Source organism: Meles meles, chromosome 1 (genome assembly GCF_922984935.1).
Source record: "Meles meles chromosome 1, mMelMel3.1 paternal haplotype, whole genome shotgun sequence".
In the NCBI taxonomy this organism is placed as follows: domain Eukaryota; kingdom Metazoa; phylum Chordata; class Mammalia; order Carnivora; family Mustelidae; genus Meles; species Meles meles.
Window position 1 is genome coordinate 164,905,437 of NC_060066.1, and position 27,460 is coordinate 164,932,896.

Consider the following 27,460-nt stretch of genomic DNA (forward strand, 5'->3'; position numbering starts at 1 on the left):
CCCAGGTGCCCCTGTTGCTGTTGTTTTTAAAAGAGGGATGGAGGGTGGGAGGGTCAGAGGAAGAGGGAGAGTGAGAATCTTAAACAGGCTCCAGGCCTAGAAATGAGTCCCACACTAAGCTTGAACTCAGGATCCTGAGATCATGACCTGATCAAGAATCCCTCGCTTACCCAATGTGGGTGCCCCACATGTTGTTTCTTGATTTGAGTGGTGGTTAAAAGATGTGTTTTCATGAGGCGCCTCGGTGGCTCAGTGGGTTAAAGCCTCTGCCTTCAGCTCAGGTCATGATCCCAGGGTCCTGGGATCCCAGGACCCTGGGATCAAGCCCCACATAGGGCTCTCTGCTCAGCGGGGAGCCTGCTTCCCCCCTCTCACTCTGCCTGCCTCTCTGCCTACTTGTGATCTCTCTGTCAAATAAATAAATAAAATCTTTTTAAAAAAGGCTCTAAAAAAAAGATGTGTTTACAATAAATTAGCAAGTTACAACTTATGATTGCTGTATTTTCTTGTACATGTTATATTCTAATAAAAAAGCATAAGAGGAAATTACATTTTTTTAAAAAGAAAATTACATTTATTTAACAACTACAATATAAGTTCCGTCCGAGCAAGGATCCTCCTGTCTTAGGCCCTGGCTCTGTTCCCTGCACCTAGAACAAAGTTGCAGAAAGCAGGTACTCATAAAATATCTTTTGGATAGAGATTCCTCTGTACAAAGAGGGGAGGTACCTAATTTTACTGAGTCCTTTGTGGCCAAAGGTATTATGAGACTTAACGGGTCTCTTCTGGAACAGTAACAAAGGTGCTTTATTACTTTTTTCATCTGCAAAGCAAAGTGCAGTAACTTTCTAACCCATCCACACAACACGAAGTCTTCACGCAGGTGGCAGACAGGTTTTCCGGTCCTACTGTGCCCTAAGATTAGTACATTTCGATCAAAAACAAAACAAAACAAACAAAACCTCACTGGTTCCCCTCCACTGCTGAATTTGTTTTTTAGTCTGAAAGGTCCTTCCCCCAGGGTGGACCCAACACCCAAGGAGTGCGGCTATTCCCAAGGAGCACATCTGGCAAAAGGGACCATCCTAACGTTTCTCCTCCCTTTCTCCAGCGGGCCAGACCCTCAAGACCGCAGGAACAAGAGCTTCAAGGGAGCCAAGCCCGCTGCCAAGTCAAGGGGTCCACAACCATCAGTACGTCCTGTCACCCGACGGCCCCAAGCAAGCCAGCAGGGTGACCTGGGGAGGCCTAGCCAACCGCCCCTCTGAGAGGAGCGGGACCTGGAGCCGGGCTGCTACCTGCTCGCGGAATCGCTGCGCATCGCGAGTCCCCCTTCCCCACCCAATCCCCACCCTAGCCCCAAGACCCAGACGCCCCAGGATCCCGGCCTCTTACCCCACCGCCCGCGGAACATTGGGATTCGCTCCCGCAGCTATCCCAAGAAGGCGCCTGCGCGCTCGCCCCCGCGGCGAAGCGCTTCTTTCCGCCTTCCGCCTTCCGCCTCCGCGTGCGCGCGCTCCGAACGCGGGAGCGAGCCCGTCGAACGTAAGGGGAGGGGCCGGGAAAAGGCGCGGAGAGGCGGTGGCCAGCTTAAGAGGCGTAGCAGCGGGGGCTGGAACCCGAGAGGCCTCCCATCCCGGGTTAGGTTTGGGGCAGGTGGAAAGCCCCTTGCTCTTCTTTCCCGGGATGATGGCCAAGTCCTGAGCGGCTGCTTAGTCCACGGATTCCTGTCAGGGGCGCGTCCTGGCTCCCTTCGCAGAGTGGAGAGCCCTTGGCTAATCCTCACCACCGGGCAGTGGGTCTTCCTCTGCGACTGTGCTCTCAAGGAGCCAGAAAGCCAACCTGCTTCACAGTCTTCAAGCCACACGCCTACGGAGAAGAATGATATTAAGGCTGGTAAGTCACTTCATGTAAGAAACATCAAACGTCCAACCATTTTTGAGAGCCTGTGGGTTATACAAAAGAACAGCCCTGCCCTCAAGTAGCCACTGCACCTTTCCCATCAAGCAGCTTGGATCCCCTATTCCCAAACTTCCCCAAAACAACTACCTTGCCTCCTTTGTTCAGAGAAGGCAAACGTTCCTCTCTGCTGAATCCTGCCATTCTCTATACGCCAACCCCTCTGATTTATAATCCGTAATTACGGGCAAATATTTGACTATGGCTGTATACTAAGTGGATCTGCACAACTCTCTGGATCTACGTTTCTTCATCTGTGAAATGAGTGATAAGTCTATGTAAATTTCCACATCTTAAACTTTATATTTAAAAGACGCCTGGGTGGCTCAGGTCATGATCCCAGGGTTCTGAGATGGAACCCCACCGAGGCTCCCTGGTCAATGGGGAGCCTGATTCTCCCTCTCCACTCTGCTCGTGCTCTTTCTTCACTCTCTCTCTCTCTCAAATAAATAAAATCTTTAGAAAAGAAAAATAAGGGGCGCCTGGGTGGCTCAGTGGGTTGGAGCCTCTGCCTTTGGCTCAGGTCATGACCTCAGGGTCCTGGGATTGAGCCCCACATGGGGTACTCTGCTCAGCAGGGAGCCTGCTTCCCCTTCTCTGTCTCTCTGCCTGCCTCTCTGCCTAATTGTGATCTCTGTCTGTCAAATATATAAATAAAACCTTAAAAAAAAAAAGAAAAGAAAAGAAAAATAAGACTGTCAGTACTAGAAATATGGAGAAATATGGCCAAGTCCCTGCCCTCAAGAGATTTCTCTTTGGAAAGACATTTTTATGCATAAAAGGATATAAAGCAATAGAAGGGAGCACATGCTAAATGTCAGGTTATTGGATTATGCGTTAAGTACTGTAGGAATTCAGAGAAGAAATTAAAACTATCAGGAGTGGCGCCTGGGTGGCTCAGTGGGTTAAAGCCTCTGCCTTCAGCTCAGGTGGAGATCTCAGGGTCCTGGGATCCAGCGCACAATCGGTCTCTGCTCAGCGGGGAGCCTGCTTCCCTTCCTCTTTCTGCCTGCCTCTCTGCCTACCTGTGATCTGTCTGTCAAATAAATAAATAAAATCCTTAAAAATAATAATAGTAAAGAAAGAAAACTATCAGGATATGCCTTCCCTGAAGCAGTCAGCAGACCTCTTAAGGAAAGCCTGGAATATGGGGGTAGGACTCCAGGCAAAGGAAATGGTTCAAGTCAAAGTTGTGGCAGCTGAAAAGTACAGAACATTTCCTCCAGTTCTGATGGTGGCTAATGAAGCTGGAAAGGAATAATTGTGGAGAACCTTGAATGTGGTGGTTGTGGTGTTTGGAATTTATTCAATGATCAGTAAGAAGCCAATAAATGGCTTTTAGCAGGGATTCCAGTGTACCGCACAGTGTTAGAGAAAATTTAAAGTGGTGATAGTGGTTAAGATGAATCAGAAGAAGAGGTAGAAACCACTGTAGTAGTCATGCATGATTAGACAAAGGCCTGGACTGAGATGGTAATAGTGGAACTGGAAAAGAAGAAATCAATGCAACAGGAAGAATGGACAGGTCCTGGCAACAGTAGATATGTAGAAGTGAAACAAAGGAGAGGGTAAAATCAAGGAAGGCTCCCAAGGTTTCAAGTCTGAATTACTAGAACATCTGAAAGATCTAGGGAATCCTAAGGAGAAGCAGGCTTGGAGGGAAAGGCGATGCACTGAATTAAATTTGAGGTGACGGCAAGACAACAAATTAATAATCTTCAGATCCCAGTTATGAATCAGACTCTAGAAAAACAATTGGGGTTGAAGATAGAGATATGAAAGTCTTTCATTTGGTTGAAGAATGAGGGAGACAGTACAATGGGAAACTAGACAACCATATTTCAGTAAACCCATATTTAAGGTCAAAAGGAAAAAGACAAGCTGATAAAAGATATTACATGGTTACAAGCATAGGGGAAAATCCAGGACATTGCAAGATACAAATAAGCATCTTATGGACAAGAACCATGTTTGGCAAACTAAAAATCATGTTTTATTGAATCTTATTAGCTTGCAATACATCAATTGTAAGAAGCACTATTATTTTATGTACTACTAAGTAAGAAGGTTCCCATTTAAATTGGTTATGACTGTAAAACATTTAATTTCAGAGGTATTAATATGTGAGAAATATACATCTTCAGTTGGTAAAAGCCTCTCTCCTTTCTGCCTAGCTTCTGGCAGAGTATGAAGAACACAGTTGATACTTAATAAATAGTAGAAGGGACCTCACAGACTCTAATTCATAGCTGAACTGCCCTACCAGTCCATCTACATCCTACTCCTGCTCTTTCCCTCTAGTAAATACTATCATCTCTGAAAACTTAGTACCTATACATAACTGATGCTGAGTAAATGCATTTTGAATGAGGTCATGAGGGTAAGCCGTAGTCCAACCTGTCTCGTGTCCTCCTAAGAAAAGGAAATTTGGTCACAGATGTGCCCATCCACAGAGAGACCATACGAAGACACAGGGAGAAGATGACCATCTACAGCAAAGGGAAGAGGTCTCAGAAGAAACCAACACTGCTGACACCTTGATCTTGGACTTTTGACCTCCAGAAGTATGAGAAAATAAATTTTTGTTGTCATCCAATCTGTTGTATTTAGTATGGCAGCCCTAATAAACTAATTCCTACCTTATGAAAGGTACTCTAAGTACTCAATACTCTAGGCCAACTTCCTTACATAAATCATACTTTAATGGTAGTTTCTAACTCCTTCCCTAGATTACTTCCACCCACTAAGAAAACAAGCCCTTTTCTGTCTCAAACCCAGGGCTTCCCTGAGTCTGGACATAGCTGTTCTTTGAAATAGAATCATTTTACCAGTCTGTACATCTTCCTAATTTGGTCCTTGTATGTCATTTTCCTTTATTCTGCAGTCTCCAAGTTTCATTACACCCTGGCCCTCTCCAAGGAGTAAGTCCACCTAAGTAGATTAGAATTAAAGTTAACCCCCACATTTCCAAGTTTGATTATAGCCATTAGCAAAATAGTAGCCTCTTCTATCTTCTAAAAATCTTTCATATCCCATTCACTTGATCCAGACAATAACTCAGAGAATGGTAAAATAGGCATTATCCCTTTCTGACATACAAGAAAACTCGAGAGCCTCAGTTCCCCAAGTATCCTCCATAGAACTCTCACTCAATAGTATTGTTTAAAAAAAAAGAAAAAAGTCTGAAGACAGTCTCTTGATGCAGAAATAAGTTAAGTTTGAAAACAGTGGGTTGTACTAATGTAAAAAGGATTTCTCACTCCAGGTCTTTTCAGAGCCTTTTATGTGTTATACACATCATTCTCCAAGAGAATATGGAATTTTCAGACTTATTTTGACCATGGTATCCTATCCCCACACTCACCCCACCTCCCACTTCCCATCTTACAGAGTGGTCAATGAAACTCATACTTGGAAATGCTGGTTTGAGACATGTAATTTCTGTAAGAGATATAGCAAATCAATGTCAGAACTATGATTAAACATGGATCTTACTCTGATTCATTTTCAGATCTATATAAAAGAAGTTCAGAAGCATAGAGATTGCATACAAAAAAATGCCAAAACATTGACATAAAGACTATCCTTAGTATGACTATAAACCTTGAAAGTTAATTAAAAAGAATACTAAATTGAAAAAAAAATCCTTAAAAATCAAAAATAAAATGAAACAAAAAAAACTGTAATGTGTATCCAGGTGGTGGCTCAACTACACAGAAAGTAACTCTCCCAAGTGACTTTAAAACATGGTAATTTGACAGTAAATCCCTACTGCAGTATACCCTAAGGAAAAAGATCTCTTTATTTTTTTTTTAAGATTTTATTTATTTATTTGACGGACAGAGATCACAAGTAGGCAGAGAGGCAGGCAGAGAGAGAGGGAAGCAGGCTCCCTGCGGAAGAGAGAGCCTGATGCGGGGCTCGATGCGGGGCTCGATCCCAGGACCCTGGAATCATGACCTGAGCCGAAGGCAGAGGCTTTAACCCACTGAGCCACCCAGGCGCCCCGGAAAAAGATCTCTTTAAAAAAATAAAATAAGGGGGGTGCCTGGATGGCTCAGTCGTTAAGCGTCTGCCTTGGGCCATGTCATACCCTGCTAAGCGGGAAGCCTGCTTCTCCCTCTCCCATTCCCCCTGCTTGTGTTCCCTCTCTGTGTCTCTCTGTGTCAGATAAATAAATAAAATCTTCAAAAAAAAAAATAAAATAAAATAATTGTTACTAGTAATTGTGTTGTTGGTATTAGGATTAATGTTGTTGTTCTAAAACTGTATGTGTAAAATGGGATATAGAACATGAAAATTTGGGGCGCCTGGGTGGCTCAGTGGGTTAAGCTGCTGCCTTCGGCTCAGGTCATGATCTCAGGGTCCTGGGATCGAGTCCCGCATCGGGCTCTCTGCTCAACAGGGGGCCTGCTTCCCTCTCTCTCTCTGCCTGCCTCTCTGCCTACTTGTGATCTCTTTCTGTCAAGTAAATAAATAAAATCTTAAAAAAAAAAAACATGAAAATTTGGGGTGCCTGAGTGGCTCAGTGGATTAAACCTTTGCCTTTGGCTTGGGTCATGATCCCAGGGTCCTGGGATGGAGCCCCACATCGGGCTCTCTGCTCAGTGGGGAGCCTGCTTCCCCCTCTTTCTCTCTGCCTACTTGTGATCTCTCTCTCAAATAAATAAATAAAATCCTTTTTTTCTTTCTTTTTTTTTTTTTAAAGATTTTATTTATTTATTTGACAGAGAGATCACAAGTAGGCAGAGAGGCAGGCGGAGAAAGGGAGGGAGGCAGGCTTTCTGCTGAGCAGAGAGTCAGATGCAGGGCTCGATCCCAGGATCTTGAGATCATGACCTGAGCTGAAGGCAGTGGCTTAACCCACTGAGCTACCCAGGCACTCCAGTAAATAAAATCTTAAAAAAAAAAAAAAAAAAAGAACATGAAAATGTATGTGATACTCAAATTTTATCATGCTGATGTTTGGATATCAGGATTCTTGGTGTGAAAAAATGAGTTAAAGATTTAAGATTGAAGTTAGGTATCAGTATAAACTCATGATTTATTTTATTGAATTATGGAAGGTATGGGGTATTGAATTATGGAAAGAGATGGGGTAGGAGAAGAAGGAAGAAAGGGAAGAAACAGAAAGAAAACATATTGCCTAGCTTTTTTTACTCAAAGGACTGAAAACAAAGACCAATCAATAATAATGAGTATTCTTAGCACACAGATTGTGTCTTTTTTTTTTTTTTTTTTTTTCAGATTGTGTCTTAAAATGCAATCCTACTAAAAGGGATTGCAAAAGGAACTACTGAAAGGAACGAAGGATTCTCAGAGAAATAGCTACTACAAGTCTGGAAAAGAAATATACAAGGGGCGCGCCTCAGTGGCTCAGTGGGTTAAAGCCTCTGCCTTCCGGGTCCTGGGATCAAGCCCTGCAATGGGCTCTCTGCTCAGCGGGGAGCCTGCTTCCCCCCCTCTTCGCTCTCTCTGCCTCTCTGCCTACTTGTGATCTCTGTCTGTCAAATAAATAAATAAAATCTTAAAATATATATATACAAAAATCTGGAACCCTTTGTTACACTATCAAGGAAACTATCAAAAACTATGCCAAACGTCAAAAACTAGCCAATGTCAAAAAGTCTCAGGAGCTAACTTGAAGAGATTCCCACTGGTCATAGGTGGGACAACATTGAGCATCAGTAAACATAATAGCCAATGGATTGAAGCACATCAAATCTGAATTGTCTGTGGAATTGTCCCATTCTCCATGAGCTCATAATGATTAAAAAAAAAATCATCAGTGGACAAAGCTGGTATACCACTTATTATTTTGAAAACTGGTAAATAAAGAATCAGTTATTCTGCCTTTGTTATACGGATTATTCCCCTGGGTAGGCAAATAGTTTTTATACATATTCAAACACACACACACAAGAAGTCACCCTTGTTTCAAACCACTAAACAGCATTATGGGTGAGACTAATTGCTTTTGGGACTTCAGAAACTTACCTATTTGAATGGAACCAAAGTGGACTCAACCTTAACTGCATCATTGTCTACTGTGAATATAGTGATTTAAATTTCTTTATTGCTTAAATGAAGCTAATCAAGTTAATTTATAATTACTTATAGATAAACTCAACAAATATTTATTGAATAAATAGCCTACCTTTAGGGAGTTTATTACCCCCAGGGGGTAATAAGTCATTGTTATTTTTACTGTCAAGTTCAGATGGCACTTGGAATTATTCTCCTACAAATACAAATTTTTCAACTGTATATACATAATCATACATGTAAACTTATTTTGTTGATAAGGACCTAAAAGAAATAATACATGCTTCTGCCACATAGTTCAAACACTGTTTTTGTAACAGAATCTAGGAGCAATTCTAAAAAGCTCATATTTCTATATATTTTATTTTTTTTTTATTTGACAGAGAAATAGAGAGCACAAGTAGGCAGAGAGGCAGGCAGAGGCAGAGAGAGAAGCAGGCTCTCTGCTGAGCAGGTAGCCAGATGCCGGGCTCCATCCCAGGACCCTGGAATCATGACCTAAGCCAAAGGCTCAGCGGCTTAACCAACTGAGCCACCCAGGTGCCCCATATTTCCTATCTTTATATCAAGGTATAAATAAAACAGAAGAAATAGAAATCTATAAAGGTGTACAGATATAATTTGGTATGGAAGTCTAAGTTCTTTAAAATCATAAGATTTTAAAACTCTGTTTTTATAAGTTATTAAAATGGAGGATGGTCCTTATATCTTTTCAGATAAAAAGAGTTCTTTAATGTGACAATGTAATGTATTCATTGGTTCATGGTCCCCAAACCTCCAAGGAGTGTTGCAAATCTAGATTTCTCTCAGCCCAGAATTCTGAATTTAAATTTAAATATATGACATAGCATAGTTTGGAGAATTATAAACATCTATAATTTCCAATAATGAGTAACACTGTTGGGTCAGTGTTTAACTAGATTTGTAAAGCCACTGTGATAACACAAATGCTACTTTATTACTTTATCTTCAGTGTCTTTCACAATTGAGTGGATTGTCACACTCTATTATATAGCACACAGATCCATTGGCTAGAGCTAGCACAGTACTTATCTAAAACGGTCTTTGAAAATGAAAATTTGGGCTAAATATAAAGAAGGCAACCTGCCAGTAAGAACTATTCAAACCAAAAAGTCTCCCCGAGGGAAATGGTAAGAACTCCATTTTAAAATCATATAAATCAAGATAGTAGGAGGTTCCAACTTGTAAATTTTACGGTAAATACATCAAGATTTAAAGTCAGATTTTTAAATAAATTTTTATTTATAGTAAAGGATGAAAGTCCATACCAGAGAAACAGGGTAAGTACAAAATAAAGCCTTTGTTTCCTACTCGATTTTTTTTGCTTTGGCTCACCAATTTTTTTAAAAGATTGCCAAACTAAAAAAGAGCACTAAGGAGAGGGTAAGACACAAAATATGTAAGGTGTGATTTTTTTTTTTTTTATCACCGTTTTGTTTTACAGTGGGTTTGGGGTTTGGTTTTAATGAGAAGGGAGATGGCAGTTACTGTCAATAGCAGCACTCTGCCCGTGGGAACATGGATTAAAAAATCTAAATGAGATACCACATGTGCCCAATAATAGTAGCTACTACATATCACCTGAATGATTCTCATAAAACAAAGGAAGAACCTAGGTGCTTTGATGGTGTGAAGGAAAATAATCCTTCCTGGATATGCAGTGAAGACAGGTTTAGAAAAAACTCTATAAAAAGTTATTTTCTATAATTGATGGAGTTAGCGTTCTGGAATAAGACTACTGTTGAATCCCCAGTAGTCAGTTAAGCAGGAAAAATAACCTCTAAGTGCCCTTTCTCCTCCAGGATTACTTTCAGGATCTGGAGAAGGGGGCTAGGAGGAGGAAAATATCTTCCTTAAATTATGGCACCCAAATTTGCAACCCAAGAATGTATGGTAAGAAAAAATAAAAAAACAACCAAAAAAGTTTTTTTCTAAAACCCCTTACCCCAAACTATTGTAGTATCGTTGTGTTTACATTTCAAATACTGGAGCTGTTACTCTTTATAATTGTTCTTGGGAAAGCCTGAAACTAATGCATTACCCTAGGTATACATTTGGGCTGATTGGGCGGGTGGGGCCAGAGAGTACTAAATCCTATTCAAATAAATGAGAGGGGCTAGAGAAGAAAAGTGTAAACTGTCATTCTCCAAAATAGACCCCAGTGAAATGCAATTACAATTTATCACATACCCGCATTTTCCTCTCCAAAGAATTCTGAGGAACATCCTAATTTAAAAGAAGTGCGTCAAAACTTGTTATCTAGTTACATTAAGCCCGAATTTGACTCCTTAGTTTGTTATCTGCTAGAAGCTTTCTGTCTGTGTATACTTCTCTTTCCCAAATGGATTTTCCCTAAAGGCATCAAGGAGGTGGGAAACTTTTATCTAGAGTTTCCTTTTCTAATTTTTGCCTCTTAAAAATACTCAGTTCCTTTAAGCAGTTTCACAGTGAGACTTAATTGCATTCTGAGTTGCTTTTTTTTCTGGTCTTTCCTTGGTGTTACTGATTTGATTGAAACCCCCAAGTAGAAATTGTATTGGGTCTTGAGATCTAAGACATCCAGATCAAATTTTGGAAAACTTGTGTCTTAATAATGTTCTCTACTTTCTCAGCAGGGTTATCTTACAATGAATTAATAAAGTTTTGGTAGTTGTTTAAATAGATTAAATGTCACACTTTAAATAGAAAGAGAAGGCTCTACCTTACTGACCTATTTTTCATCTGTGATTTAGAAAAAGGCAAGATTAGCATGGATATTGCATTTTCAAGGACCTCGCCACTATTAAATAGACTGTTAAGTGCATTTTATGGCTGAAGAGTCTGTTCCCAGTTCAGTCTACAAGACGTGCTAAGTTCATCTCTACCTGCTACATTGAACATTCACTGACTAAAATACTTTCTGTGGATGTAATACCTATGCTCTGTATCTTTTAAGTACATAACTCTAAATATTTTAGGACTAGTAAAATGTAACTCAATAAAAGTCCCAAGAATAGGTGTTGTCCCTCAAGAAAAATACAATGTTCATATTTATCCAGTGATACATATCCTGTGCTCCTGCTTATGATTAGCACCTGCTTATCACAAGGTGACCAGACTTTGAAAAATAACAGGCACTCATAAAAATGGGACTGAAAATCTTGGTCATCTGCTCAGCGGGGGCCTGCTTCTCCTGCCTGCCTCTGCCTACTTGTGCTCTCTCGGTCAAATAAATAAATAAAAATCTTTAAAAAAATAAATAAATAATAATAAATTCCCCAACTTGAACTCTCTGTGAGGAAACCCTGTTAATTACTCTAAATACAGAAGATTCTTTCAGGGGCATCTGGGTGGCCCAGTTGGTTAAGCATCTGCCTTCTGCTCTCATCATGATCCCAGGGTGCTGGGATTGAGTCCCACATTGGACTCCCTGCTCAGCAGGGAGTCTGCTTCTCCCACTCGCTCTTTCGATCTCTCTCTCAAATAAATAAAATCTTAAAAAAAAAAGTCTCTTATTTCTTCATCCTTTCCACTACAAATAATGATAAAGCTTTACCTACTCTGCCCAGTTGGCATGATTGTTATTGTTCTTTAAGAGAATGGGGGCAGAGCAGAGGGAGTGAGAGAAGCTTAACCAGGCCCCATGCTCAGAAGCACAGAGCCCAACTTGAGACTTATTCTCATGACCCCAAGATCATGACCTGCACCAAAATCAAGAGTCAGTTGCTTAATTGACTGAGCCACACAGGTGCCCATAGATGTTAAGCTTCTTTTTTTTTTTTTAAAGATTTTATTTATTTATTTATTTGACAGCGAGAGAGAGAGAGAGAGAGAGAGAGAGAGAGAGATCACAAGTAGGCAGAGAGGCAGGCAGAGAGAGGGAAGCAGGCTCCCCGCCGCTTGGCGGGGAGAGCCTGATGTGGGACTCGATCCTAGGACCCTGAGATCATGACCTGAGCTGAAGGCAGCGGCTTAACCCACTGAGCCACCCAGGCTCAGATGTTAAGCTTCTTAAGAGGAGAGGGACTGACTTGATTTTGGCTCGGTTGGGGGCTCTGCTTGAGATTCTCTTTCCCTCTGTCCCTATCCCTACTCCCACTCACACACTCTGTCTAAAAAAGATAAATAAAATCTTAAAAGAGAGAGAGTGAATCCTATTCTTTTCTATATTCTTTATAATTTCCAGCACAATACTTTGAACTCATGGGATCACAATAAACATTTGCTGGATTAATTTAAATATTAATTAACCAACCAATTAATAATCAAGATTATATTAATTAAAGACTAAGGAGAGTTGTTAAAGCACGCCTCAATTCCCAGTGGGATCAACAAGATAATTTGAATCTACTTAACAGTACATCTGGTTTTTAAAATACCCCAAAAGGAAACATCATCTAGAGCCATTTGAACATTTTATAAAGCAATTTTAACCAAGTCACTTATGACTTGGTAAATTAGTTATTCCACAGATACACTAGACTAGGTTTCTTTTTTTTTTCTTTTCAAAGATTTTATTTATTTATTTGGCAGAGAGAGAAAGAGCATAAATAGGCAGAACAGCAGGCAGAGGGAGAGCGAGAAGCAGGGAGCCTGACGAGGGCCTTAATCCCAGGACCTTGGAATCATAACCTGAGTCAAAGGCAGACACTTAACTGACTAAGCCACAAAGGTGCCCCATAAGGCTAGGTTTCTTGAATGAATGATTGAATGAATGAATGAACAAACGAACGAACAAATAAATAAATAAGAAGCACTGAGACTAGACAACCAACCTAGATAATTCAAATTCTCAAATTACATTGCTCAGAATTGCTTAGATTCTTTCTTTAGTCTTTTCCTTCATTTGGTTAAGATGTAACTTTTAACATTCTTTTTTTTTTTTTTTAAAGATTTATTCATTTGCTATAGAGAGAGAGGGAGAGAGAGCACAAACGAGCAGCAGGCAGAGGGAGAAGCAGGTTCCCAGCTGAGCAGGAAGCCTGATGTGGGACTCAATCCCAGGACCCTGAGATCAAGACCTGAGCTGAAGACATGCTCAACCGACTGGACCACCCAGGTGTCCCAACTTTTAACATTCTTAACTACAAGAGCAACAGGGCTACAAAGTCGTCATATTGTCTTGAACAAAGGTCACTAATAAGCTTTGTTGGCCAAAGGAAATCTTACTGTGGAAAGCAGGAAACTGGAAGTCAGAAGATCTGGTTCTTTCCTGATGCTACCACTGACTTACCTTAACCAAAACACTTTACCTTTATGACCTCAGTGTCCTTCCTATAAAATTAGAGGGCTTTATATAAGATAATCTCCAAGGTTTCACCCAATTCTTTAAAAGGTTTTTTAAGAGGGGCGCCTGGGTGGCTCAGTGGGTTAAAGCCTCTGCCTTCCGCTCAGGTCATGATCCCAGGGTCCTGGGATGGAGCCCCGCATCAGGCTCTGCTTAGCAGGGAGCCTGCTTCCCTTCCTCTCTCTCTCTCTCTGCCTGCCTCTCTGCCTACTTGTGATCTCCGTCTGTCAAATAAATAAATAAAATCTTTTTTAAAAAAAGGTTTTTTTAAGAAAAATTTTAAGTAATATAGGCCCCTAATGAGGGGCTCAAACCTACAACCCTAAGATCAAGAGTCACATGCTCTTCTGACTGAGCCAGCCAGACACCCACACCCAATTCTTAAAATCCTATGAATTTATTACAATTGGCATTGTTTTATTTAAGTAACCTTCTATTTGAAAAAGTAATGTGTGAATGTAGTAGATTAAAAATGGCCACAAAGTCTTTGCAGCTCCTTGCAGTAAGAAGTGGAGTCTTTTTCCTCAGTCCATGAATCTGGGCTAGTCTTATGACTTCCTTTGATAACAAAATTCAGCAGAAGTGTTGTGTGAGTATCTCTGGGACTCTGAGTTTCAAGAAGCCTTGTAGCTTCAGCTCCTCTCTGAACAAAGGCATTGTATTAAGAAGCTGAGGCTGCGGTGCCTGAGTGCCTCGGTGGGTTGAGCCTCTGCCTTCAGCTCGGGTCATGATCTCAGGGTCCTGGAATAGAGCCCCACATCGGACTCTCTGCTCAGCCGGGAGCCTGCTTCCCCCCCCCCCCCACCTGCCTCTCCACCTACTTGTGATCTCTGTCCATAAAGTAAATAAATAAAATCTTAGAAAAAAAAAAAAAAAGAGGCTGAGGCTAACCTACTGGAGACAGATGTCTCTGATGACAGCCAGCAGTGAGGTTATCTTAAATCATACAGCTCTTGTCCAGTCACCAGAATACCTCAACCACATGACCGAGAGAAGATCAGGAGAACTGCCTGGCTGAGCCCAGCCCTAATCGCTGTCCTAAGAATCTTAAACAAATTAGATAGTTGTTTAGTCACTAAGTTTTGAGATGATTTGTTATATAGCAATAGATAACTGGCATCATACATCTGGTAAAAAAAAATTTTTTTTAGAATCTGCGAAGAGTGATAGTTTGACTTCTTCTTTACCAATTTGGATGCCTTTAATTTCTTTTTGTTGTCTGATTGCTGAGGCTAGGACTTTTAGTACTATGTTGAATAGCAGTGGTGATAATGGACATCCCTGCCATGTTCCTGACCTTAGCAGAAAAGCTTTCAGTTTTTCTCCATTGAGAATGATATTTGCGGTGAGTTTTTCATAGATGGCTTTGATAATATTGAGGTATGTGCCCTCTATCCCTACACTTTGAAGAGTTTTGATCAGGAAGGGATGCTGTACTTTGTCAAATGCTTTTTCAGCATCTATTGAGAGTATCATATGGTTCTTGTTCTTTCTTTTATTAATGTGTTGTATCACATTGATTGATTTGCGGATGTTGAACCAACCCTGCAGCCCTGGAATAAATCCCACTTGATCGTGGTGAATAATCCTTTTAATGTACTGTTGAATCCTATTGGCTAGTATTTTGGTGAGAATTTTTGCGTCTGTGTTCATCAAGGATATTGGTCTGTACTTCTCTTTTTTGGTGGGATCCTTGTCTGGTTTTGGGATCAAGGTGATGCTGGCCTCATAGAGTGAGTTTGGAAGTTTTCCTTCCATTTCTATTTTTTGGAACAGTTTCAGAACAAGCAAAAAAATGTGTCTGCTTTCTTTCCAAAATCTTCGGTCCTCATTCACAGAGACAACAGGCATTACAATGGGAGCATATTGTAGCCACTGCTCTGTGTCTTGCTTGATTCTTAATATAATATGTAATTTACTCTACATCAGCCATACACATGGCTTTAGAGCATCTTATTATACGGATATTCCATAATTTTTTTAAGCAGGCCCCTTCAAATGGACATTTTGATGGTTTATGCTTTTTTTTGGTTGTTATTTATGAAGCAATGATCATCTTTGCATGTATTTATCTATGCATACATAGTGTATCTTTAGTGAGGATCAAGGATGGTGCTCCCACTTGGATATGTGCAGAGTCCACTCCAACAAACTTCTGTCCAACAGCCAGAACTAGCAGGGGAACCCTGCCTGGTCCAGCCAATGGCAATGAGGGGGATCCCCACTGAAGGCAGCTTAATTTTTGTTTAGCTTTTATCTCCCTGCCAAAGTCACTCTGTATTGTTCTCAGTGCTGTGTGTTCCTCTTGGTACACTAAAGTAGGCTTATGAACTTTTACCGGAAGCTATAATTGTCATATCCCTTGCCCAGATATCCATCCTATACCAAGGAATCTACCCAAGCCTTTTTGACTATGATCACCAATCTCACCATAGCCTCTCACTGAGAGAAGCCTGCCCCCTGATAAGAGAGCTATCAAAAAGGTAAATGCTGATAAAAAAAAAAAATGCCTAGTTTTCTTGATTTCACTTGTTACTTTCCCTACTCCAGCTCTCACCTTCTTCTGTGCTCTCTAGAGCCCTTCTTGGGGCTGTAACATTTCAGCTTTCACTTCCTATAGTCTTGAAACAGGCCTGACCGCCACAAATGCCTGACAGGAGGAACTGGCTTATAGAGACCGCAAACCTCCTATGGCTCTGGTTCAAGGCATTTACCAGCATTCCCCATCAAGACTCTTAAATCTCTCCATTCTCAATTTCCAAAAGTACCTGAACCCCCAGTTATGAGAAGCCCAGTTTCTGAGGCACCGTATCATTATGCCTCCGGCTGCTGCAGATGAATGATAACCCAGTACATAGGACTGAGACTTTCTCAGGGCCCTTTCTCCCAGATGACAGGAACCTTCAGTCACATACTCCCAGGTCCTACACCTCAGCATAACCTCTTGTGCTTTCATTAATAATGAATTGAACCCATCTACAAAACAAATGAGAGTGGAGAGTGAGTTACCTTCCTACCCTCCCTTATGGCTAGAAGTAGCCATTGTGTCCAAGTTCTAGTCGATGATGTATACAGGGAAGTCAGCCGGTAGGGTGCTTGTGAAAGTTTTTTCTTTCCTGACAAAAGGGATAGATGTAGCATGCTCTGCCCTTTCAAGCCCTACTTTTTCTCCCTGCATTAAATATGAAAGTAATCCCTGGAGCTCTGACAGCCATCTTGCAACCATGGGTGATGTATTAATTTTCTATTGCCAAATTACCACAAGCTTAATGGCTTAAAAAAACATTCATTATATTACAGTTCTTGGAGGTCAGAACTTCTCCAGCTTTTAAAACCTGCCTTCATCCTTGAGTCATGACTCCTTCCTCCATTTTCAAAACCAGCAGCACAGCTTCAAATCCCTGTTTCTCTGACCTCTGCTTCCATCAACACATTTTTTTCTAACTCTCCCGCCTCCCTCTTATAAGGAATCCATGATTACATTAGTCCCCCTGAATAAGCCAGGGTAATCTCCCCATCTCAAGATTCTAAGCTAAATCTACAATGTCTCTTTTATAAGAGAAGTTAATATATTCATAGGTTCTAAGTATTCAGATATGAATATCTTTGGGGGGGTGCCTTTATTCTTTCTACCAAAACTAATATGCATAATGACCAAAAGTTGAGAATGGTCAAACGGAAAGATGGGAAGAGCCCAGATTCTTGATGACATTACAGAATCACAGCACTACCCCTGACTGGCTACCTCCAGATAATTAAATGTCTTCATTGCTTAAGTCAGTGTTAGTCATGTTTTCATTTCCTTGCAGATGAACACACTCTTTTTTTTTTAAGATTTTATTTATTTATTTGACAGAGATCACAAGTAGGTGGAGAGGCAGGCAGAGAAAGAGAGAGAGAGGAGGAAGCAGGCTCCCTGCTGAGCAGAGAGCCTGATGCGGGGCTCGATCCCAGGACCCTGGGATCATGACCTGAGCTGAAGGCAGAGGCTTTAACCCGCTGAGCACCCAGGTGCCCCCAGATAAACACATTCTAACTGGTATACTGTGAGAGATTTAATATGTTGGATTAAACAAGATTGTATTTGGGAAAGTGTTTTGTATGCTTTGGTCATATTGAAGTCTTTGAAAGCACCATGCTGTTTTGCCATTGAGCCATTGTTCTTCCTTCTTGTACTGTTTTTCCTGTCTACCTTCTCTCACGTGTACCAACACTTACACCACCCCCATTCACGTGGCTAACTCATACTCATTATTTTGATCTCTCCTTACATATCCCTGTCTGCCCAGAAGTCCTCCTCCGACCTACCTCTCTGCTCACTAAAGTTCTGGCTAGGTATCTTGCGTTGGTGTTTCAATGGCAGCCTGATCCTTTCAGATCATACTGTTCCTTTCCTGCCACAAAAATCCTGGTCACCCGGGGCACTTGAGTGGCTCAGTAGGTTAAGCGTCTGCTTTCACCTCAGATCATGATCCCAGGATCCTGGGATTGAGCCCCATGTCAGGCTCACTGCTCAGCAGAGAGCCTGCTTCTCCCTCTCCTCCTTGTTCGTGCTCTCTCTCTCAAATAAATATAAAAATAGTTTAAAAAAAAAAAAAAAAGACTTGACCCAAATCACTCAGTTGATGAGGGGCAGGGTTGCGCCAATGGAGCACATCTTCCTTCTACTTCATCATTCTGCTCAGTCATTAGGCAACTTTGTGTAGGGCAGGATGGGGTAAGACAACTTGGGTGATGGTGCCCATTCTTTGGCAAATAATTGCAACTCTAAGGGTTTCCCTCAGTCTTCAGTACTCATTAATTAACAATCTGTCTTACCCTGCTTGTGTTGCTATAACAAAATACCACAGGCTGGGTAACTTAAAACAACATAAATTTGTTTTTTTCACAGCACTGGAGGCATAAAGTCCCAGATCAGGGTCTGTCGCGTAAGTTCCTCATGAGAACTTTCTTCTAGGTTTGTAGATGGCTACCTTCTGTGTCCTCAAATGACCTTTCCTCGTGTGTGGGGGGGGGCTGGCCCGGTTGGGGGGTTCCGAAGAGACACAGACTGAGTCTCTGTTGTCTCTTCCTCTTCTTACAAGGTCATTGGTCCTATTTGCTTAGTACCCCACCCCTATCACTTTGGGGGTGGACTTCAACATACAAATTTTGGGTGGGACACAATTCAGTCCACAGAACAGTCCTTTTAAAAGTTAGGAGAAGAAACAATGTGTCATCTCAGAAAACATTCTAACCTACCTCCCCAACTCTTTGTGAAGACTTAATTATGAAAATAATGAACTATAGGGGTGCCTGGGTGGCTGAGTCCATTAAGCATCTGCCTTCAGCTCTGGTCATAGTCCCTGTGTCCTGGGATTGAATCCCACATCAGGCTCCTTGCTCAATGGGGAGCCTGCTTCTGCCTGTCCCTCTGCCCCCCACTCTCTCTTTCTCTCTATCTCAAATAAATAAAATCTTCAAGAAAAAAAGAAAATAGTGAATTATGGATAAACTCGAGTTTTCATTAATAGGGCAAAAGAACTTGCAAATTGCCTAATAATTCTTGAGTGCCTACTATTTGTGCCAGGCACTATTATAAGCACCTTACATGTATTAACTAATTTCATCCTCACCCCACCTTATTAGGTAGATACTGTTTTAAAGATTTATTTATGTATTATTTATTTGTCAGAGAGAAAGAGAGGGTGGGAGAGCATGAATAGGGGGAGTGGCAAGCAGAGGGAGAAGCAGACTCCCTGCCAAGTGCGGAGCCCGATGTGGGACTCCATCCTAGGACCCTGGGATCATGACCTGAGCTGAAGGCAGATGCTTCACCATCTGAGCCACCCAGGCATTCCCATTTTTTTAAAAAAAATTTATTTATTTAAGGTAGATACGATTTTAATTCCCATTTTGTAGATGAAGAAATGGAACCTGTCCGATATCACACAGCTAGTAAGAGGCAAGGCTAGGATTCAAACCAAGTCTGGCTCCACAGCCTGTGCTCTTAACCACAGCTCCATATTACTTATACTTATTATAGTTATTTCTAATTTCCTGTGGCAAATAAACAGGGTTATATAAAACAAATGGAAAATAATATATATTTTATACAGCTTAGTTATGTAAACTGCTTAGAATAATTTTAAATTGAAATGCAAAAATAGAAGCAATTGGGACTGCCTGACTGGCTCATTTGGAAGATCATGCAACTCTTGATCTTGGGGTCATGAGTTCAAGCCCCATTTTGGGTATAGAGATTACTTAAATGAATAAGTAAATAAAAACTTGTAAAAAATGGTAGCAATTGAACATTACAGCCAACTCAAGTCAATAACGCATGGAAAAAGCATCCCTCGTAAAACTTCGGGGAGTTCCAGCTATCTACTTATGTCACATATAATAAGAACACTGAAATACTGCCAAACGTTGCCTCTATTAGTAGAATACTCAATTAAAGTCCTTAATTTATCCTAACAACACAATTTATTTTGTAAATACAACGTATAATTGAAAGCAGAATAACCTCCCTGCCAAACTAGGATTACCAACTGTCCCAGTTTGCCTAGGACTATCCCTCTCTTCCAGTCCAGAAAATGTATATCTCCTCTAAAACCAGAAACAACTGTACTCATCCAAAGATGTTTTTTGTTTCTTTGTTTTGTTATATCTTTGGGTTTTGGTGCTCAAAAACCAAAAATTTAACTTATTTTTTTTCTTATAGTTTCCTTTTCCTGAGGTCGTAGATGATGGTCTAGTTTGGACTGGAGAGAAGGATGGGATTTTTTAAAAAAAGACCAAAATATATATTTCTTATTATAAATCATAAATACCGAACTAAAGGACATTATGCTAAATGAAATAAGCCAGACATAGAAAGACAAATACTATATGTTCCACTATATGTGGAACCTAAAAAACTCAAACTAATAATACCAGCAGAGAGTAAAATTGTTGCCAAGACTGGAAGAGGGTGGGAGGGAATGGAGGAATGCTAGTAAAGGATACAAACTTTCAGTTATAAGATGAATACATGCTGGGGATCTAACTTAAAGCAGGGTGATTATAGTTAATACTGCATTATATACTTCAAACTTGCTAAGACAGTAATTCTTTTTTTTTTTTTAAATATTTTATTTATTTGACAGAGAGAAATCACAACTAGGCAGAGGCAGGCAGAGAGAGAGGAGGAAGCAGGCTCCCTGCTGAGCAGAGAGCCCGATGCCGGGCTCATCCCAGGACCCTGGAATCATGACTTGAGCTGAAGGCAGAGGCTTTAACCCACTGAGCCACCCAGGCGCCCCAAAGACAGTAATTCTTAAGTGCTCTCACCACACACACACACACACACACACACACAAGATTGCATCGCAAGAGTTCAAAAAATATTCGTAGGAAACATAATTCTCCTCTGCTGTCCAATTCCCAAATCCATCCAGAGGGATATTTACTTCAACTCTAGGAATTAGTCTGGCTTGGGGCAGGTCCCCAAATACCATCATTGGTTTCTCCCTCGTTATTTCTCCTCTGTTCTCCGCATGACTAGGACATTTAACACAATTTGGCCAGATGAGACTCTTTATCTCTTGTTCCAAAATGAATTAATAATGACATAAACTTTTTCCTTGGGTACATAGGTTTTTGACAGGGAAGGAGTCCAGTTTTTTCAAAAAGCTTCTTTCCCACGGCATTATTTTTGCCAAGTACTTCAAAATGTTCGTTTTAAAGCTCAACAAATGGTATGCCTGGGTGGTTCATTCAGTTAAGTGTCTGCCTTCAGCTCAGGTCATGATCTTGGGATCCTGGGTTTGAGTCCCACATCTGGCTCTTTACTCAGCGGGGAGCCTGCTTTTGCCTCTGCCTGCCTTTCCCCCTGCTTGTGTGCTCTCTCTCTCTCTCTCTGATAAATAATTAAATAAAATCTTCAAAAATTCAAAATAAAACTCAAGAACTAAGCAGAGGAGTACCTGGCTGGCATAATGAGTAGAGAACAGGACTCTTGATCTTGGGATTATGAGTTTGAACCTCCTGTTTGGTGCAGAGATTACTTAAAAACAAAATCTTTAGGGGCACCTGGGTGGCTCAGTGGATTAAGTGTCTAACTCTTTTTTTTTTTTTTTGGCAGAGAGACACAGTGAGAGAAAGAACACAGCAGGGTGAGTGGGAGAGGGAGAAGCAGGCTTCCCACTGAGAAGGGACCCTCCCCCCCCACCCCCATGCTGGACTTGGTCTCAGTACCTTGGGATCATGACCTGAGCCGAACACTTAAGGACTGAACCACCCAGGCACCCCAAGTGTCTGATTCTTGATCTCTGCTCGGGTCTGGATCTCAAGATGGTGAGTTCAAGCCCTACCCTAGGGCTCTGTGCTGGGCATGGAGCCTACTTAAAAAAATAAAAAACAAAAACATAAAATAAAATAAAATCTTTTAAAAAAACTAATCAGAGACTCTTCTTTATGAATTTCTGCTATAACAAATAATAATAGCAAATATACACTACATTTTATAATAATGGTACTACCTCATGGGGTTTTGGTGTGGCTTAAATGATTTGTTAATATATACAAATTTCTTTTTTTTAAAATATTTTATTTATTTATTTGACAGAGAGAGAGAGTTAACAAGTAGGCAGAGAAGCAGGCAGAGAGAGGAGGAAGCAGGCTCCCTGCTAAGCAGAGAGACTGATGTGGGGCTCGATCCCAGGATCTTGAGATATTGACCTGAGCCGAAGGCAGAGGTTTAACCCACTGAGCCACTCAGGTGCCCCTATACAAATTTCTTAACATAAGTTAGTACTCTGCAAGTGTCTGCAGGTCACCGACTATTGCAAGCACTTTACATGCATTTTCACAACTTCATAAGGTAGGTATTACTATTACTATTCCTTTACAAATGAGGACACTAAGTAACAGTAAAGTTACATGGGTCACATGGGTAGTAAGTGGCAAAACTGGATTTCAAGCCCAAACTGGATTTCAAGCTCCCGAAGCTCTTCTTCACTCAGACACACACACACACACACACACACACACACACACACACACACACACACACGCACTTCTCAGACAGGGAAGAGAGGAGTTGCAGGAATTCCAAGGAAAGAAGCAAAGATTAGCATTTCAAAATATTTCTGCAACACCCTATTTTGAAATGCATCAGAAAAGTAAGGTGGGAGGATGGACAGATGAAAGGATGAATGGCTGGAAATTCTGTGATAGAGGAAGTGTATTAAAATGTTAATGGGGTGTCTGGCTAGCTCAGTCGGTGGAGCATACAACTCTTGATCCCAGGGTTGTGAGTTTGAGCCCCATTTTGGGTGTAGAGATTACTCAAAAAATAAAATCTTTTAAAATTTTTTTTTAAAAATGTTACTGGTAGGACGGTGAGTATACACGGGCTTGTAAAATTCTTTCAACTTTTTTGGGGCACCTGAGTAACTCAATTGGTAGAGCATGTGACTCTTGATCCTGGGGTTATGAGTTTAGAGATTACTTTTTGTTTTTTTTTAAAGATTTTATTTATTTATTTGACAGAGAGTGAGATCACAAGTAGGCAGAGAGGCAGGCAGAGAGAGAGGAGGAAGCAGGCTCCCTGCAGAGCAGAGAGCCCGATGCGGGACTCGATCCCAGAACCCTGAGATCACGACCTGAGCCGAAGGCAGCGGCTTAATCCACTGAGCCACCCAGGCGCCCCTAGAGATTACTTTAAAAAAATTTTTTTTTAATCTTTTAAAAAACTTCTTTCAACTTCTGTATGTTTGAAATCCTGCATGATAAAATGTTAAATACGCTTCCCCAAATATTACTGTAACACAGTTATACCCTAAGAAGAGACACCGAGGTGCTTTTCTTTTAAAAAATATTCTGTCCTATTCAGCATCCCATTACATATGATTACACACATTTAATTGTGAAATTGTATAGGATAAGCAAGGTGCCATTGGGGCTCTGAAATAAGGGCAAGCAGAGTGGACTAGTTTGAAGACAGCAAAGAAGTCTAAAAGTATCCCCAAGAGATGTCACTGTGAGACGCATTTCTATGGATTGTGGCAAGGGTCAGGAAAAGAGTAAATTACCATAGTTGGGACAGAGAATGAAGCAGTAGAAGGGCCCTGTGCTGATAATCAGTGAATTAACATTTTTTAAGAAGGCAAGTTAAAAGCTGAATGCAGGGGCGCCTGGGTGGCTCAGTGGGTTAGAGCCTCTGCCTTCAGCTCAGGTCATGATCTCAGGGTCCTGGGATCAAGCCCCACAGTGGGCTTACTGCTCAGCGGAGAGCCTGCTTCCTCCTCTCTCTCTCTCTGCCTGCCTCTCTGCCTACTTGTGATCTCTGTCTGTCAAATTAAAAAAAAAAAAAAAGCTGAACGCAAATTATTTGTGCAAATACTTAGATTGTATCCTTGGGCTATTAGTGTTAATATAATAATAAGAAAAGCTAACATTTATTGAATGCTGATATACTGAGGACTGTTCTAAGCATTTTACATTTATTAATTCATTTAATCTTACTATGAGGGTAAGTTCTATTATTGTCCCCTAAGGCACAGAGAATTATTTTTAAAAGATTTTATTTATTTATTTGACAGAGAGAGATCACAAGTAGATAGAGAAGCAGGCAGAGAGAGAGAGAGAGAGAGGGAGGGAAGCAGGCTCCCTGCTGAGCAGAGAGCCCGATGCGGGACTCGATCCCAAGACCCCGGGATCATGACCTGAGCTGAAGGCAGTGGCTTAACCCACTCAGCCACCCAGGTGCCCAGGCACAGAGAATTTAAGTAACCTGCACAAGGTAACACAGCTGAAAAGTGATGGAGCCCAAATTTGAAATTAGTTAAATTTATTTTCATACCTGTGCTTTTTTTTTTATAAACATATAATGTATTTTTATCCCCAGGGGTACAGGTCTGTGAATCGCCAGGTTTACACACTTCACAGCACTCACCATAGCACATACCCTCCCCAATGTCCATAACCCCACTCCCCTCTCCCAACCACCCCCCCCCAGCAACCCTCAGTTTGTTTTGTGAGATTAAGAGTCACCTATGGTTTGTCTCCCTCCGAATCCCATCTTGTTTCATTTATTCTTCTCCTATCCCCCAACCCCCCCATGTTGCATCTCCACGTCCTCTTAAGGGAGATCATATGATAGTTTTCTTTCTCTGATTGACTTATTTCGCTAAGCATGATACCCTCTAGTTCCATCCACGTCGTCGCAAATGGCAAGATTTCATTTCTTTTGATGGCTGCATAGTATTCCACTGTGTATATATACCACATCTTCTTTATCCATTCATCTGTTGATGGACATCTAGCTTCTTTCCATAGTTTGGCTATTGTGGACATTGCTGCTATAAACATTCGGGTGCATGTGCCCCTTCGGATCACTACGTTTGTATCTTTAGGGTAAATACCCAGTAGTGCAATTGCTGGGTCATAGGATTGTTCTATTTTCAACATTTTGAGGAAACTCCATGCTGCATACCTGTGCTTTTAACCACTCCCTTATATGGTTTCTTCTTAGAGGTTTTTTTTTTTTTTAAGATCTTATTTATTTGTTTATTTGACAGAGAGAGACACAGCAAGAGAGGGAACACAAGTAGGGGAGTGGGAGAGGGAAAAGCAGGCTTCCCACAGAGCAGGGAACGTGATACAGGGCTTGATCCCAGAACCCTGGATCATGAGCTGAGCCAATGGCAGACCCTCAATGACTGAGCCACCCAGGGGCCCCTCTTGTTAGAGTTTTAAGTAGTGCATTCAAAACCTTTCTCTTCCCCCACCAAATTTAGAACCTTTTGAGAAGGTGTCAGAGACAAGAAATATTAGTTTTAATTCTAATGAAATCTAAATTAAGTGATGTGCAACCAAGTGAACTTGCTAACAGTTGCTGAACTAGTTAGATTTACCTAGTCATTGGGAGCACCAAACAGCTGCAAGGCCTCAACCAGAAAGAATATATTTTGCTAAGGTCATGGTATGACGGAAGCTGAAAACCTGAATGTGTCCTCTCTGAGAGCAGGCAACCCAAAATGTGTTAAGAGTGGCTGATCCACAAATGCTTAGCTCTTCTTCTAAACTCATGAATCAGATAAGTCCTCCTCCCTCCCTTAGGAGGGAGTGAATAAGAGGTAAAGTTTCCAGGCGCCTGGGTGGCTTAGTCGGTTAGGCATCAGACTCTTGGTTTTGGCTCAGGTCATGATCTCCCAGTTGTGAAATCAAGTCCTGCATCAGGCTCCATGTTCAGCTCGGAGTTTCCTTGAGATTCTCTCCCTCTCCCTCTGCCCCTCCTGCTCATGCTCATGTGCACACTCTCTCTAAAAAATAAATAAAATCTTAAGAAAAAAAAGAGGTAAAAGTTCACATGTCCTCAAATGAAAATTCCTCCCATTGTAAATAGTAGGAAATAAGTGTTTCTCACCTAGCCCTTCTTAGCTATTACATTTAGCTGTATCAGGGGCACCTGGGTGGCTCAGTTGAGCGTCGACTCTTGATTTTGGCTCGGGTAGTAGGATTGAGCCCAAATTGGGCTCCATGCTCAGCAAGGAGTCTGCTTGTCCTACTCCCTGTGCTCCTCCTCCTGCTCGCTCTCTCTCTCTCTCAAATAAATAAATAAATAAATAAACAAATAAATCTTTAAAAAATTCAGCTGTATCAGAAGAAAAAATACTGGCTATGCACACATGATTAATATGGAGGTTTCCCAGGAAGTGTATACAATATCTGAAAGTGAGGTACCCTTAGGAGGGCCTGGAGTATAAAAATCTAAGGGGACAAACTCTACCCAAAGCAGTATCTAATTTAGATAATCCATGTAAAGTGCTAAATACATTTCCTGGCATGTCAGAAGTAGTCAATTAATCAATCTTCTTAGCTTCCATCATTATTATCACAGTGATTGTTGTTCTGTACACAGCCACAATTCACTTTCTGTGTGAAAACACAGAACAAAAACATTTAAATGGCTGGCCAAGTCCTGGTCCAGAATACAGAAACATTTTACAATTTACAGCACTGAATTTTGCAGAGCGCTTTAACATATATTATCTCATTTGATTCCCAGAACAACCCTGGTAAGGCAGATATTATGATGGAAGTTGCGTTTTGTGCAGGAGTTAGATTATAAAGTAACATGTCAAGTAAAAAATCAAATATAAGAAAAATTAGTCACAAAATCCCTTCCAGTTGCCCTTAACTGTATACAAGAATACCATCTTCCATTGATCTAATAGCTTTTTCTCCATTATTAGAAGAGGTTGATATCTTCTTGGTTGAACTCCAGATGTAATAACTACCTTGTATTTAGGGGCTATATTGTACAAAAATAAAAGGAAAAGTATACTTAAACACAGATCCCATCCCATTTTCCGTAGCGAGATGCTCACATTATAAAATACTAAAGGGAGGGGCGCCTGGGTGGCTCAGTGGGTTAAAGCCTCCGCCTTTGGCTCAGGTCATGATCCCAGAGTCCTCGGAAGGAGCCCCACATCGGGCTCTCTGCCCAGCAGGGAGCCAGCTTCCCTCTACCTCTCTGCCTACTTGTGATCTCTGTCTGTCAAATAAATAAATAAAATCTTTAAAAAAAAAAATACTAAAGGGAGGGGCACCAGGGTGGCTCAGTCAATTGAGTGTCTGCCTCCAGCTCAGGTCATGATCCCTGGAGGCTGCTTCTCCCTTTCTCTTTGCCTGCCACTTCCCCTGACTGTGCTCTTTCTCTCTCTGTCAAATAAATAAATAAATAACATCTTTCAATAAAATTTTAAAAAGGGCGCCTGGGTGGCTCAGATGGTTAAGGATCTGCCTTTGGCTCAGGTGGTGATCTCTGGGCTCTGGGATTGAGTCCCACGTCTGGTTCCTACCTCAGGAGGGAGTCTACTTCCCCATCTTCCCATGCTTGTGCCCTCTCTGCCTCTCTCTCTCTCTCGCTCTCAAATGAATAAATACAATCTTTAAAAAATTTTTTAAAGTACATAAAAGAAATGAGACTAACTGGAAACAGCAACTTCACATCATTCTTACACATTTCTCTGTGTCCCATAACCCCTGGAAAGAATTAAAGGCAGCTTCGCGTTTCAGTGGTTTTTTCATTCTTTCTCACACTTTTTGTGTTGATTTGTTTAATTTGAATAAGCTAAATAGATGTATGTATCAAATAATTACCATAATGTGAGGTTTCAAGTGACTTAGTCTAAATCA

At 41.1% G+C, this 27,460-nt stretch overlaps 1 protein-coding gene across 1 annotated transcript in view; it reads right to left on the minus strand.

Moving 5' to 3' along the window:
* ALG6 (ALG6 alpha-1,3-glucosyltransferase) overlaps positions 1 to 1,533 on the minus strand; it is a 67,718-nt gene extending 66,185 nt beyond the window's left edge. Inside the window, exon 1 of the mRNA XM_046014091.1 lies at positions 1,396 to 1,533. The gene's annotated coding sequence lies outside the window, so the exon portion shown is untranslated. The remainder of the gene's footprint in view (positions 1 to 1,395) is intronic.
* Positions 1,534 to 27,460: the final 25,927 nt, after the last annotated feature.